Genomic DNA, 13,643 nt, shown 5'->3' on the forward strand with positions numbered 1-13,643 from the left:
AATTGTGAAATCTGCTAAAGTATAAACAGGCCCCCAAATCTTATTTTTTAAAACACATTTTGTCATTTACTCCACATTGAAAATTTTGGATCAGACAGTGGCGAAATTTGTACTTCTTGTAGCACTTGATCACAGAAGGAAAAACAAAACAAGAACCCTTGTTTCAATGTCATAGGAGTTTTGAGATCTATTTTCTTCCTGGAGCTATATGCATCTTCCCTTTTTCAAAAACAAAACACTAACTTCACAGAGTTTCTTTTAAGTCATTTTATTGAGGCTCATACAACTCTTATCACAATCCATACATACATCAATTGCATAAAGCACACATATGCATTCGTTGCCCTCATCATTCTCAACATCGCTTTCCAATTGGGTTCCTGGAATCAGCTCCTCATTTTCCTTTTCCCCCTCCCCCTCCCTCCTGCTCCCCCCTCCCTCATGAACTCTTAATAATTTATAAATGATTATTTTATCTTATCTTACACTGCCCAGCGTCTCCCTTCACCCATTTTTCTTTTGCCCATTCCCCAGAGAGGAGGTTATATGTAGATCCCTGTGATTGGTTCCCCCTTTCTATACACCCTTCCCTCCCGGTATTGCCACTCTCCCCGCTGGTTCAAGGGGTTCATCTGTCCTGGATTCCCTGTGTTTCCAGTTCCCACCTGTACCGCTGTGCATACTCTGCTCTAACAAGGTTTGCAAGGTAGAATTGGGATCATGATAGTTGGGGGGGAGGAAGCATTTAAGAACTAGAGGAAGGTTGTGAGTTTCATTGTTGCTACACTGAACTCTGAGTGACTCGTCTCCTCCCCACTACCCCTCTGCAAGGGATGTCCAGTTGGCTACAGATGGGCATTGAGTCCCTACCACGTACTCCTGTCATTCACGATTATATGATTCCCCCCCACCCCATCTTTGTTGCTTGAAACCTAGTCCCCTTGGCTATTCATGATCACACATGTTGGTGTGCTGCTTCCATGTGGGCTCTGTTGCTTCTTGGCTAGATGACTGCTTGTTTACTTTCAAGCCTTTAAGTCCCCAGATGCTATATCTCTCAATAGCCAGGCACCATCAGCCTTCTTCACCACACTTTCTTATGCACACATTCATCTTCAGCATTTTTGTGGAGAAGGTAATCACACAATGGTGGTTGTTATTCTTTGGTGTCTGCTACCTGATCCTTTCAAAACCTCGTGTTCACTTAGGCTTGTGTACTTCTTCTCTGTGGGCTTTGTTTCTTCCGAGCTAGATGGCCACTTGTTTGCCTTCAAGCCTTTAAGACCCCAGATGCTATATTTTTTGGTAGCCAGGCACCATCAGGTTTCTTCACCATGTTTGCTTATGCACATGTCTGTCTTCAGCGATCATGTCGGGAAGGTGGGTATCACTAAATTACTGTTTAGCTGAGCAAGGTGCTCTTGTATTAAGGGAATGCACATGAGGACATCCAATGTCCACCTGCTACCCTACTACTAAACCTGTAAATATATGCACATAGGTCTCTTTCCCCCATAATCATAAATATATTTACATATGTACATGCCTGTATTTAGGCTTCTTTGTATACCCTTTGCCTCCTACTCATTTCCTCTATTTCCTTATGCTTTCCTCCTGTCCCACTACCATGTTCAGCATTCACTCTGGTTTCAGTAATTTCTCTCATTTACCTTGCCCTTGGTCACTCCCTACCAGTACTCCCTTCCCCTCTCTCCACTCATTTTGACCCACTCCTTGTTCCCTTGTCTCTAGGTGGCCAACACCCCCTCCCTTCCCCTACCTCCCACATTTCCATGTCCCTGTGGAACCCTTGGTCCTGTTATTTTCTTCTCACATTGCTTGTCCCGCTAATCTTATCTAGGTGGACTTGCAGATATTGTAATATGCGCATAAAATTGCGGATGGCTTTGACAGCACCAAAGTGACACATAAGAACATGGCAATGATGGCAGCAACACTGACAAGCTAACAGACAAACAAGCCACTGACAAACAAAATTTAAAAGAGAAAAAAAACAAAACAAAAAGACAGCAAAAATGAAAAAAAACAACAACAACCACCTGTTAGTAGTTCAAGGTCTGTTTGTTGACCTTTAGGAGTGTTTTCCAGATGAGTCTGATGGGGTGCCATGTCCTGGCCCCAAAGTCCATCCTTTATACTCCCTTGGGATCTCCTTACTATGCTTCCCCGCCACCCCATTGCACACCCCCAGTGTTTTGCCTCAGTGTGGTGGGGTCAGCTCAGTCACACATCCCTCACTGTGTCTCCGGTTCTATCCCATTGTAGGGCCAGGGGTCAGTGCAGGATGTCTCATCTCGCCATGGGGCCAGCCATATGATCCTCTCTGTAACAAGCCCTCTGAACCAGGCTATCGTTCTCTGAGTTTGGTGGGCCCAGGTGTGCTCCGCTCCGTTTTTCCTCCTGCCTTTGCTTCAGCGTGTTCTGTGTGTGGTGTGGTAGGTCAATTCCTTTCCCACATGAGACAATGTATTTTCATTTTCTGTGTTACTCCCTTCCATAGTGGGGGTTGGGTTAATTCTGGTTAGGGCCGGCGTATGGTCCAGACTCTTTGTGGATTCCTCCGTGCGTTACAATGCCCTCCTGGTTTGGCGTGTCATAGTGGGGTCTGTATGCGCATTCAAGTTCTGTGGGGACACAACCAATACTCTCCCCCTCGGTGGGTTAGTGCCCTGTTTCCCTCGTGCCATCAACTCAGTTTCTCCGCACCCCGCTTCCCCCTCCACCTGCCCCCCTTACTGTTCTTTATGTTGGGCTCTCATGTACCTCCCTAGGTGTGGCCAATCATCCCTCCAACTATCTATGCTTCCACCCATTTATTGTGAGATAGATAGTTGTTTATTCTTCTATTCCTGGCATACTGATTATACTTACCTCAGGGGATTCGTGTTATACCTGTCCTTTTGAGTTTGGCTTCCCATGCTTAACATGATTCCTTCCAGCTCTTCCCACGAAACGACATGTGTCATGTGATCATCCATGCTTTTCAGTGTTGCATAGTACTACATTGTGTGTATGTGCCAGAGTTTACGAATCCACTCATCTATCGATGGAAACTTAGGCTATTTCCAAGTCTTTGTGATTGTGAATTGTGCCACAATAAACATTGGAGCGCAGATGACTGGTCGTGTTTTATTTGCTGCTTCCACCGGGTATATGCCCAGTAGAGGGATGGCTGGGTCATAAGGTAGATCAATTTCCATTTTCTTTAAGTATCACCAGATTGCTTTCCACAGTGACTGTACAAATCTACACGACCACCAGCAGTGGAGGAGGGTTCCTACTTCACCACAGTCCCTCCAACACTTGTTGCTCTCTGATTTATGGATTTGGGCTAGCTTCAGGGGTGTTAGGTGGTATCTAATGCTTGTTTTGATTTGCATTTAACTTATGGCTAATAACCTGGAACATTTTCTCATATACTTGTTGGACATATGGATCTCCTCCCTAGTGAAAGTTCTTTTCAGTTCTTTTGCCCACTTCCTTAGGGGGTTAACTATTTCCCTCTTTTTGCAGGTCATGATGGTGGTGTAGATTTTAGTAATGAGCCTTTTTTCCAATGTGTCATTACTAAAAATCCTCTCCCAGTCTATGGGTTGTCTTGTCACCCTCTTGGTGAAGTCTTTTGAGGTGCACAGGTGCTTTATCTTTATTAAATCCCAATTGTTGATTTCCAGTTCACCTCTGTGTGTACCCTTCCGTATTGCAGTGAGCCTATGAGTTCCCTGGGCCAGTGCTCTGAGGTTAGTCCCAATTTCCTCCTTGATGGTCCTGATGGTTTGGGGTTTAACTTCTAGGTCTCTGATCCACCTTGAGTTTATTCTTGTGAATGGGGTAAGTTACATCTAGTTTCATCTTTCTACATGTGGATATCCATTGTATCCAGCACCACTTGTTAAAAAGGGCATCTGCTTCCCACTTGATGGTTTTGGGACTCTTGTTGAAGATTGGTTGTCTATATGCTGATGGTTTTATTCTGGGGCTTTCTATTCTATACCTCTGGTCTTAGTGTCTGCCTTTGTGCCAGTACCACACTGCTTTGACCACTGTAGCTGTGTAATCAGCATTAAAATTGGGTAAGGCGAGTCCTCTAACTGTGTCCTTCTTCTTGAGGAGGAATTCTGGGTTTCTTCCTTCTCCATATGAAACTGGTGGTCAGTTTTTCCAATTCTTTGAGGAAGGTTGATGGTATTTGAATTGGTATAGCATTGAACTTATAAAGTGCTTTAGGTTAATTGTCATCTTTACTTTGTTAAGCCTTCCAATTCATGAGCAGGGAATGTTCTTCCATTAGTGGAGGTCCCTTCTGATTTTCCATAGTAGGGACTTATAGTTTTCTTTGTATAGGTCTTTAGTATTTTTTGTTAAATATATTCACAGGTATTTCAGTTTACTCTTAGCTACTGTGAAGGGTACTTCCTTTTTAATCCCTTCTTCCCTGGTCCTACCTGATGTGTATAGAAAACCTACTGATTTTTGTTAATTGATCTTGTATCCTGTCACTCTTCCATATGTTTCTATCGCTGTAAGTACTCCAGCTGTGGGTCTTTGGGGGTTTTCATTGTACAGGATCATGTCATTTGCAAATAGTGATAGTTTCACCTCCTCCTCTCCCATTTGGATCCATTGGATGTCCTTCTGCTGTCTTATGTTGTTAGCCAGAACCTCCAAAATGATATTGAATAGAAGTGGGCACGGGAGGGCGGGGAATCTTTGTACCCTTTTTCATTGGGATTGTTTTAGTCTTTTCTCCATTGACTATGATGTTGGCCACTGGTCTTTCATAGATAGCTTGTATCAACCTGAGGAACTTACCTTCCAATCCTTGCTTCATGAGCATCTTGATTAGGAATGGGTGTGGGGTGTTGTCAAATGCTTTTTCTTCATCTATGGATATTATCATATGATTTTTATCCTTTTTCTTCTTAATGTGGTGTATAATTTTGATGGATTTTCAGATGTTAAACCATCCCTGCATCCCTGGGATGAATCCTACCTGTTTGTGGTGGATATGTTTTATATACTTTTGTATTCTATTGGTCAATATTTTGTTAAGGATTTTTTGCATCAATGTTCATTAGAGATAATGGTCTGTAATTCTCTATACCTGTGAGGTCTTTGCTCTCTTTGGGTATCAAAGTAATGCTGGCTTCGTAAAATGAGTTTGGGAGTTTGCCATCCTCTTCTATGTTATGGAATACTTTGTAGAGGATCAGTGTCAACTCTTCCCCGAATGCTTGGTAGAATTCTGCTGTGATGCCATCTAGCCCTAGGGATTTTTTGTTGGTAGGTTCTTGATGACCCTCTCTATTTCTTCTTTCACTATGGGTTTGTTGAGGTTCTTGATCTCTGTCTGACATAATCTAGGGAGATACTCTTTTTCCAAATATTTATCCATGTCTTCCATTTTTCTGAATTCATTAGAATACAGACCTTCATAGTACTTTGTGATTGTCCTTTTAATCTCATTGGGGTCTGTTGTTATTGCCCCTTATTCACCCCTCATCCTGGCTATTGATGTTTGCTCCTTTCTAACCTTGGTAAGTTTTGCCAGAGGACTGTCAATTCTGTTAATTCTTTCGTAGAACCAGCTTTTAGCTGCATTTATCTTTTGCATTGTTCTCTTATCTTCCCTCTGGTTTAACTCTGTCCTGCTTTTTGTTATTTCTTTTCTCTTGGTATTGGAAGGGTTGTTCTGCTGACTCTGTTCTAGTTGATGGAGGTTTTGTGTTAACGTATCTGTCATATGCCTCTCTCATTTTTTTCATATATATGTTTAATGATATCAAGCTACCTCTGACAACTGCCTTTGCAGTGTCCTATACGTTTTGATACGTTGTATTTGCTTTCTTCTTACTTTCCAGAAACTTCTTACTATCCTTTTTAATCTGGGCCTTTCCCATTCATGTCTCAGGAGATCGTTGTTCATCCTCTAATTGGTTGCCCTTGCTTTTCTGGACATCCTCTTATTAATCTCCAGCTTTATGGCATGGTAATCTGAGAATGATGTCTGGATAATATCTATGTGTTTAAATTTACTCATGCTGGACTTGTGTCCCAGCATGTGGTATATTTTTGAAAAAGATCCATGTAGACTTGAGAAGAATGTGAAATCCTTGGCATTTGGATGGAAAGCTCTATAAATTTCTATCAGGCCTTTTTGCCTAATTACATTGTTTAGCTCTATAGCCTCTTTGACGATCTTCTTCCCAGTAATCTGTCTTTTTCTGATAGCAGAGTGTTAAAGTCACCTACTGTGATTGTTGAGGCCATGATTTCTTTCCCCTCTTTTTAATAGCTTGTATGATGAAATTTTCACACCATTATTAGGACTGTAAATATTCAATATGCTAAGTGCTTCTTGGTTTACTGAACCTTTGAGCATCATGTAGTGTCCCTCTTTGTCACTTTTTAATGGTTTGGATCTTGAGGTCCATTTTGTCGGAGATTAAGATAGCCACCCCTGCCTTTTTGGAGTTACAATTTGATTGATAAACTTTCTTCCAACCCTTTATTCTTAGAATATTCTTGTCTTTGCACTTTAGGTGCGTCTCTTGAAGGCAACAGATTGATGGATTGTGTTTTCTGAGTCAGTCCTCAAGCCTTTTTCTTTTAATGTATGCATTGAATCCATTGGTTTTAGAGTTATTACACTATCTGTGGTATGACATAATTGTCATACCCTGTTTTGTATTTTGGGTCTTTACCTATCTCCCTTCATATCACTGTGCTGTGTTTGAGTACAGAGTTTCTATCTTGTCTTCTTTTCCATCTGAGACCCTGTTGTCCTGGTAATTGTTGCTAGCCTGTTGACTTCTAGATGGAGATGGGCTATATGGTGGTCTCCTGTTTGTTCTTGGTGGAGGTTGATCCTCTGGTCATAGGGAGTCAGGCAGTATCTTCCATAGGGTCAGGTGTTTTGCTGCATATTCTTTGAATCTTTCCTTGTCCTGGAAGACCCTTATCTTACCATCTATCTTAATGGATCACTTGGCAGGGTACAGGATTCTGGGGGAGGCATTTTTTTCTTTCAGCTTTTGGAATATGTTGCTCTGTTCTCTCCTCCACTTTATGTTATCTGCTGATAGGTCTGAGCATATACTTACCTGAGCTCCTTTGTATGCGACTGCCTGCTTTTCTCTTGCTGCTCATAATATTTTCTCTTGTTCCTCAAAGTTGGATATTTTTACTATTATATGTCTTGCCATATTCTCCTTGGTGGTCTATTCTAGCTGGTATCCTTTCTGCTTCCTGTATGAGTGCCTGGTTCTCCCTTGTTAGGGTTGGAATGTTTTCTTCCAGAAATTCCTTTGCTACCTTGGCTGTCAACCTGTGTGTTATGTTGTACTCTGGTAGACCGATTATTCAAATATTATTCCTCTTCATAGCATCTGTCATTGATCTCAGGCTATCTTCTGTTTCTTTAGTTTTCTTATCGACTGTCTTTCTCATTTGCTTAGGTCTGTGTGTGTGTGTTCTGGAGATCACTGATACAGTTCTCTTCTGCCTCAAACCTAATCGTAAATTCTGTGATCTTGTATGTGGCTTCTGCTACCTCCTCTGTTAGTTCCCGCAGTTCCCTTTTTGGGTGGACTTCATCCCCTCCATTGTGGACTTTATCTCCTCCATCATTGCATCCTTATTCTGGGTTGCTTCCTTCAGCTCCTGAATTACTGAGAGCAGACTTCTGAAGATTTCCTTCTGTGGCAGATATGTATCTGTTTTTTCTATGAGAGACATTAGCTCTGCTACTATGCTTTATCTCTTTGTTGTTTTTGTTGTTGTTGTCGGGAGTGATGTGGTGTGTTGGTTTTTCTTCAATCCTTCCCTAGGCCCCATGTTTCTTGGAGGCCAGGGGAACCTTATCTGTGTTACTGTTCAGTATTCTTTCAGGCAGCTACCTATGACCTACGATCGGGATAGGACAGACTGCTGTGTAGGCAGAGTTCCCCGAAGGCTTAGTTACCAGCAGTAGTGAGATGCTTCAGTGACTGGAATGGGGGCTGGAGCCTCAGTGAGTGCCCCTAGGCTGCTTTGACCTGGTCTGTCAGGGTAACCTTAGCAGCCCTTTTTTGTTGTTGTTTAGTAATACAAAAAGAAAAAGTTAAAAATTAAAAAATAATTTTAAAAAATTGGGAGGAAAAAGAAAAAAATCTAGAGAGAGACAGAAGGAGAAGCTATAAATGAGGAGAGAAAATAAGTGATAATAGGGAAAGTGGAAGGAGAAAAACAAGAGATTTTAGGAAAACCTATCAAAAAGGGGCAGAAGAGAAGTAATGCCCATAAAGACAAAGGAGGAAAAAAGAAGAGAGAAAAGAAAACACAGAACTTAAAAGAAAAAAGAGAAAAAACAGCACAAGGTGTATATATATATATATATTTTTTTTTCATTTAAATTTTTCCCCCTTCTCTTCACTCCAAGATTTAGTGATGCCTAATAAGAGGCGGAGGTGGGTGAGGCCTTGCAGTCAGGGGACATGGTGCTGATCTGGGCTCTGGGAGCCAGGCTGTGTGGGGGAAAATGCATTCAGTTCAGCAAGCCCTCCCAGGTCCATGCAGGCCTGTAGAGTTAAGCCGTTGGACAGAGCCTACACAGGCGGGAGAAGCCCCACAGGGACGAGCCTCCTGCACTGGCTGGAAAAGGCTGGGGCCGCAAGGGGTGCGGAGAGAGTCACAGGCCGCAGTGCCCGCCTCCTAGGCTGGCTGGGAAGGGCTGGGGCAGTCTTAGGAGCTGGCGCTGGGGACCCTGCAGGGCACCGCGGTAGTGAGAGACGCCTGGGGCACACAGGCAACTCTGGCCGGGGTGCAAAGCCGCATCCTGGCTCCCTGGCAGGAGAGCACTTACCGCCTGAGCTGCTGGTCCTGCGAGTGGCGCAGGCTCCTTGGCGACGTGGTCCAAGCCAGTCAGGCAGCGGCGACCACTTTTTTTTTTTTAAAGCAACACTGTATTCCAAGATAATATTAAATCTTTTTATCATAAAATGTGAAATATCTATATTTCCTTGTCATGTGAAAATTACTTTAGATGTAATTATTTGATGACTATGCTTTGATTTGCCTCCTGTGATTGGCTCTGTCTTGGTTCATGTTTAGCTTAAGGCAACATACACACACACACACACACACACAATTCCTGCCCCCATAAAATTAGAGTTTAAGAGAAAGCAACAATTAACAGAGAAAAAGCAGAATGCTTTCAAATGGTCACAAGCAGGGCGTTTGAGTAAATGAATGAGTCCAATGTATGTGAGCATTTTAGAGAAGGAATCAGTAAATGTTCTAAGAATTAATACCCCTTAGTATGTTTGAGGAACTGATAGAAGGCCATTAAGGTCAGAAATGAGTAAATGAAATAAGAATAACGAATTTGATTTCGAAAAAGTTGACTGGACAAACCAGACAGGATTCTGAAAACCACTGGGTCTTTTATTTCATGTGATCAAGGCAAGTGCTAGATTTCTTGTTTAGCTTTAAGTAGGAAATAACTATATATATATATATATATATAAATCTTTGATTTTCAAGTGACAATAGATTGCATAAAATAATAATTGAAAGTGAAAAATTAGTGGGAAAAAACTTTCACTGCAATTCAGGAAAGAGTTGATGATAGTTGATGATAATATGGAACAAAATGGGGTTTTGGAGGTGAAGCATTGCTCATGATCTGGGGACATATTTTTTGGTTATGGGATCACCAAGACATGGTGATGCATTAGATGTTAGGTTTTGACAGAAACAATTGCATTGTTTAAAGGCTTCTGATTTGAGTAGACAGTTGGATAAATCACACAACTTCTGAGATGGTGAAAAATGAGCACAATATTTGAGTGGGATTTGATTGTGGTCATGCTAAGTCTAAATTGTATACACAGTGTATAAGTGAAGATGACAACTAGAGTGACTGAATATACTATTGAGTCCTATAGGTAGCAACTTGGGACACATAATTTAAAGGTGGGCCTATCCACAAATTGAAGATGGATAAAGTTTTAAGATATAAAAAAGGAAAAGAGAAGATGTTTTAATATCAAGCCTTATTTAAAAATCACTATTTTCTGATTGGGAAGAAAAGGAAAAGGCAACAAAAAAAGATGAAGAGGTGAAGGTGAGGTAGAATAAAACAAAAAAGGGTGTACTAGTACAGTTGCTGAGAAAGCTAAATTTCCCTAGGGGGAAGAATGTATAAATTGTGCTAGGTTTTTCCGAGAAGAGGAATAATACTAGAACAGTATCTATTTCACAATGATAAAATAAATTGTGGTATTGAGATTGTTTGCCGTAGAGTAGGGGCACTGTCAGAAGATAGTAGTTTAAGGGGTGAATGGTATGGGAAATTTAAAATAAAGTAAAACAAAAAGGTCATTCAAGCTTTGACTGGAGAGAATTGGGTGTAGATAGCTAGAAGTGGAAATTGGGTTAAGTCGATTCTCTTTGTTGTTTGGTTTGTTTTTAAGGTGAGAGTTATGAGGATATAGAAGGAAATGCTTACTACAGAAAAATGTTAATTGGAGTCAAGTCCCTGAAAAGTCAGAAATAAAATGGAATCCACCGCACAAATGAATAATCTGAATTATAAATAAGTGGACCTATTCTATTTAATGTTGTTGTGGGTCTGGGTAGACCAGAGAAACAAATCTATGATAGAGTCATTTGTGTGTAAGAAAGAGCTTTATATAAAAGAGTAGTTGTATATTAAGAAAACATCTTAGCCCATAAGTTCGATATTAGCCCATATACCTGATTCAAGTCTGTAAATTCCTCTTCAAATCATGCAACACATGCAATGGTGGCGAGTTCCGGAAAATCCCAGGCCAGTAGGTGCAAAGTCTTGTGGATCCAGTGGTGGTGGAAGCATCTTAAGCCTGGAGTGGGTTTCCACATGGCTCCTCCAGCTCCAAGTCTGTGGCTGCCATCAGCATAGCTTCATATGGCTTGTCAACAGGAAAGTCTCACAGGGAGAGAGTGTATCTGGCCTCCAGTGAGCTATTTAACTCATTTGTGTCTCCAAATGAGGCCATCAAGCTATGACCTGATTGCAAGGTTAGACTCCACCCCTTCGCAAGTGGACAGGACATTATGCAACTGCCACAGCTGTCACCTAGTCGATTCTGACCCATAGCAATCGTATGCACAACACAACTAAACCTTGCCCGGTCCTGTACCATCCGCACAATTATTCTTATTCCTGAGCCCAGTTTTGCAGCCATTGTGTCAATCCATCTTGTTGAGGACATTCATCTTTCATACTGTCCCTCCATTTTACCAGGCATGATGTTCTTCTTCTCCAGGGACCGGTCTCTCCTGACAACATGTCCAAAGTATGAACAGAATCACACTGAAGCACCATCAAGATTTTATTTACCAAAAGTAGCCCCCCAATTTTTTCAAATCTAAAAAGCTTTCATTGCAACACTGAACGTAAGAGCCCAAAGTAGGCGTAGACAGAGATTCCCCAGAATTCTATATTTTCACTTGGAACAGCATAGGGGTGGGGGAGCAGGTGGGGGGTATCAAGATCATTTCATATAGCAAGTAAATCATTTTGCAATTAGGGGTTTGGAGGGCTGGGGTAGGGTTGGAGATGGGTTAGGGTGGAGAAGATAATAGGTAGAGATGATGGCTACATTTTTATGGCAAGGGTTCTGATGGCTATGGGTGACAATAGATAAGAGCTCCTGCTACTACTCCCACCAGACTTTGTTCTTCAAATTTTCAATCATTTTATTAAGAGTTCTTAGTCATATGAGCATACAAGGGGATACCCAAAAATAGCAGATTTTTTTTCAAAGTAATGTATTTGCGGGAAACAGAAGGATTTCTCCCAAGTTGTCTCCCCCAAATATATGCCAAACTTAGCTGCTTGCTACACGTGGCAAATGACTATACAGTTCAGGTCACCAAGTATGTCAGGTTTTATTCTCCCTAAGGGTTATCAGCCATCTAGAGCAAACAGTTACCGCTGTTTATCTCCCAACAAGTAGGACCCACTCCCTTCTGATAAGGATAGTAGTTAACTGGTTGCTTGTAGGAGACCCCTGAGAGGTCAAGCCCACCCAAAGCTGACAAAGGTTAGGCCGCCATCATGAATCTAGGGTACACCCATCTTGTTACATGTATACCTCTAATCCCTCCCATTCCTATATGCACACCCCAGCTCATCCCCTTCCTGTCACGCTTATGCCTACCATACACCCCCTTCCTATGTACTTCCTATGTACTTCCCCTTCCTAAGTAGTTATAACCTTTGTTTAGCAATAAACTGGGGCTCTCAGGCTCTTGCTCTCGAGCTCCCCACGGGGACGACCAAGCGGGGCTGAGATGAGCATGCTACTATGAATTGTGTCTGACTCTATTTCTTCAATCCTTCTTCTATCACTCATGCTCTCTGTGACTTCACTATACTATTTACCTAATATCGCTGTACAATTGCGCCTACCAGACCTGTGATGATTTGTTGGGGGCCCTGCTTCTCCCCGCCCCTGCATGTATTTATTTATTTTACAAAAGAATCTATCACCTTCAAAGTACTCTCCATTACATTTAATACATTTGTCAAACCTGCTATTCCATTCTTGGAAACATTTTCAAAGTCATCTATTTGGATGGCTAACAGAACGTCTCTCATCTTTTTTTTCACCTCTTCTATGTCATCAAATCACTGACCTTCCATGTCCCTCTGCATTCACAGACACACAAAAAAGTCACAAGGATTGAGGTCAGGTGAGCAAGGTGCATGGGGCAGGAGCGGTATGCTGTGTTTTGCCAAAAACTGGTGCACTGAGATGGTTGCATGAGCAGATGCATTGTCGTGGTGGCAAAACCAGTCCCCTGTCTGCCACAAATCAGGCCTTTTTTGTCATACATTGTTATGCAATCGTTTTAGAGCCTCTAAATAGAAAGCTTGATTAACAGTCTGAACTGGTGGAATAAACTCCAAAGGCACTATCCTCCTCACATCATAAAAACAGAAAGCATCATCTTGATCTTTGTTTTCCCTTGACGAGCTATTTTGAAACTAGATGACGATACTGTATTCCAGTGGCTTGACTGATATTTGGTTTCAGGGTCATAAGCACAGCACCATGTCTCATCACCAGTAATGACCTTGGGGAAAAGTCGGGGTAGTTTGGAACTCTTCTAGTTTGAAACGTGTTTCTAGTCGACACTTTTTGCTGGTCATTAAGGACATGAGGTGCAAATTTCACAGAGACCCTTCTTATTCCCAAATCTTACATTAAAATTGTCTGTAGATGGTCTTCAAGCACAAGTGCAAGAATTTTGTCGACATTTTCACCTCCAGAACAAGGTTTGACATCAATCACCATTTCACCTTTTGTGAAATGAGAAAACCACTCATACACTTCAGTTTCCCCTACTGTGCTGTCCTTGTAATCTGTGTTCAGCACCACAACATTTTCTGCAGCATTTCCCCCCAAACAGGAATCAATATTCCCAGCTGCATGCTGTTCTCTTATATCTGCCTTCACAAAATATGCGGTTTGAGCAAAACTGATTTTATGAAAAAAATTCTCTGTGACCAGGGAGAACCTTCCCTGGTGATGTCACTGGGTGCACTAATTCAGAGTGAGTAGCTCAATGCTTGTGTAAAGGGAAAAATGGGT

Source organism: Tenrec ecaudatus, chromosome 7 (genome assembly GCF_050624435.1).
Source record: "Tenrec ecaudatus isolate mTenEca1 chromosome 7, mTenEca1.hap1, whole genome shotgun sequence".
NCBI lineage: Eukaryota > Metazoa > Chordata > Mammalia > Afrosoricida > Tenrecidae > Tenrec > Tenrec ecaudatus.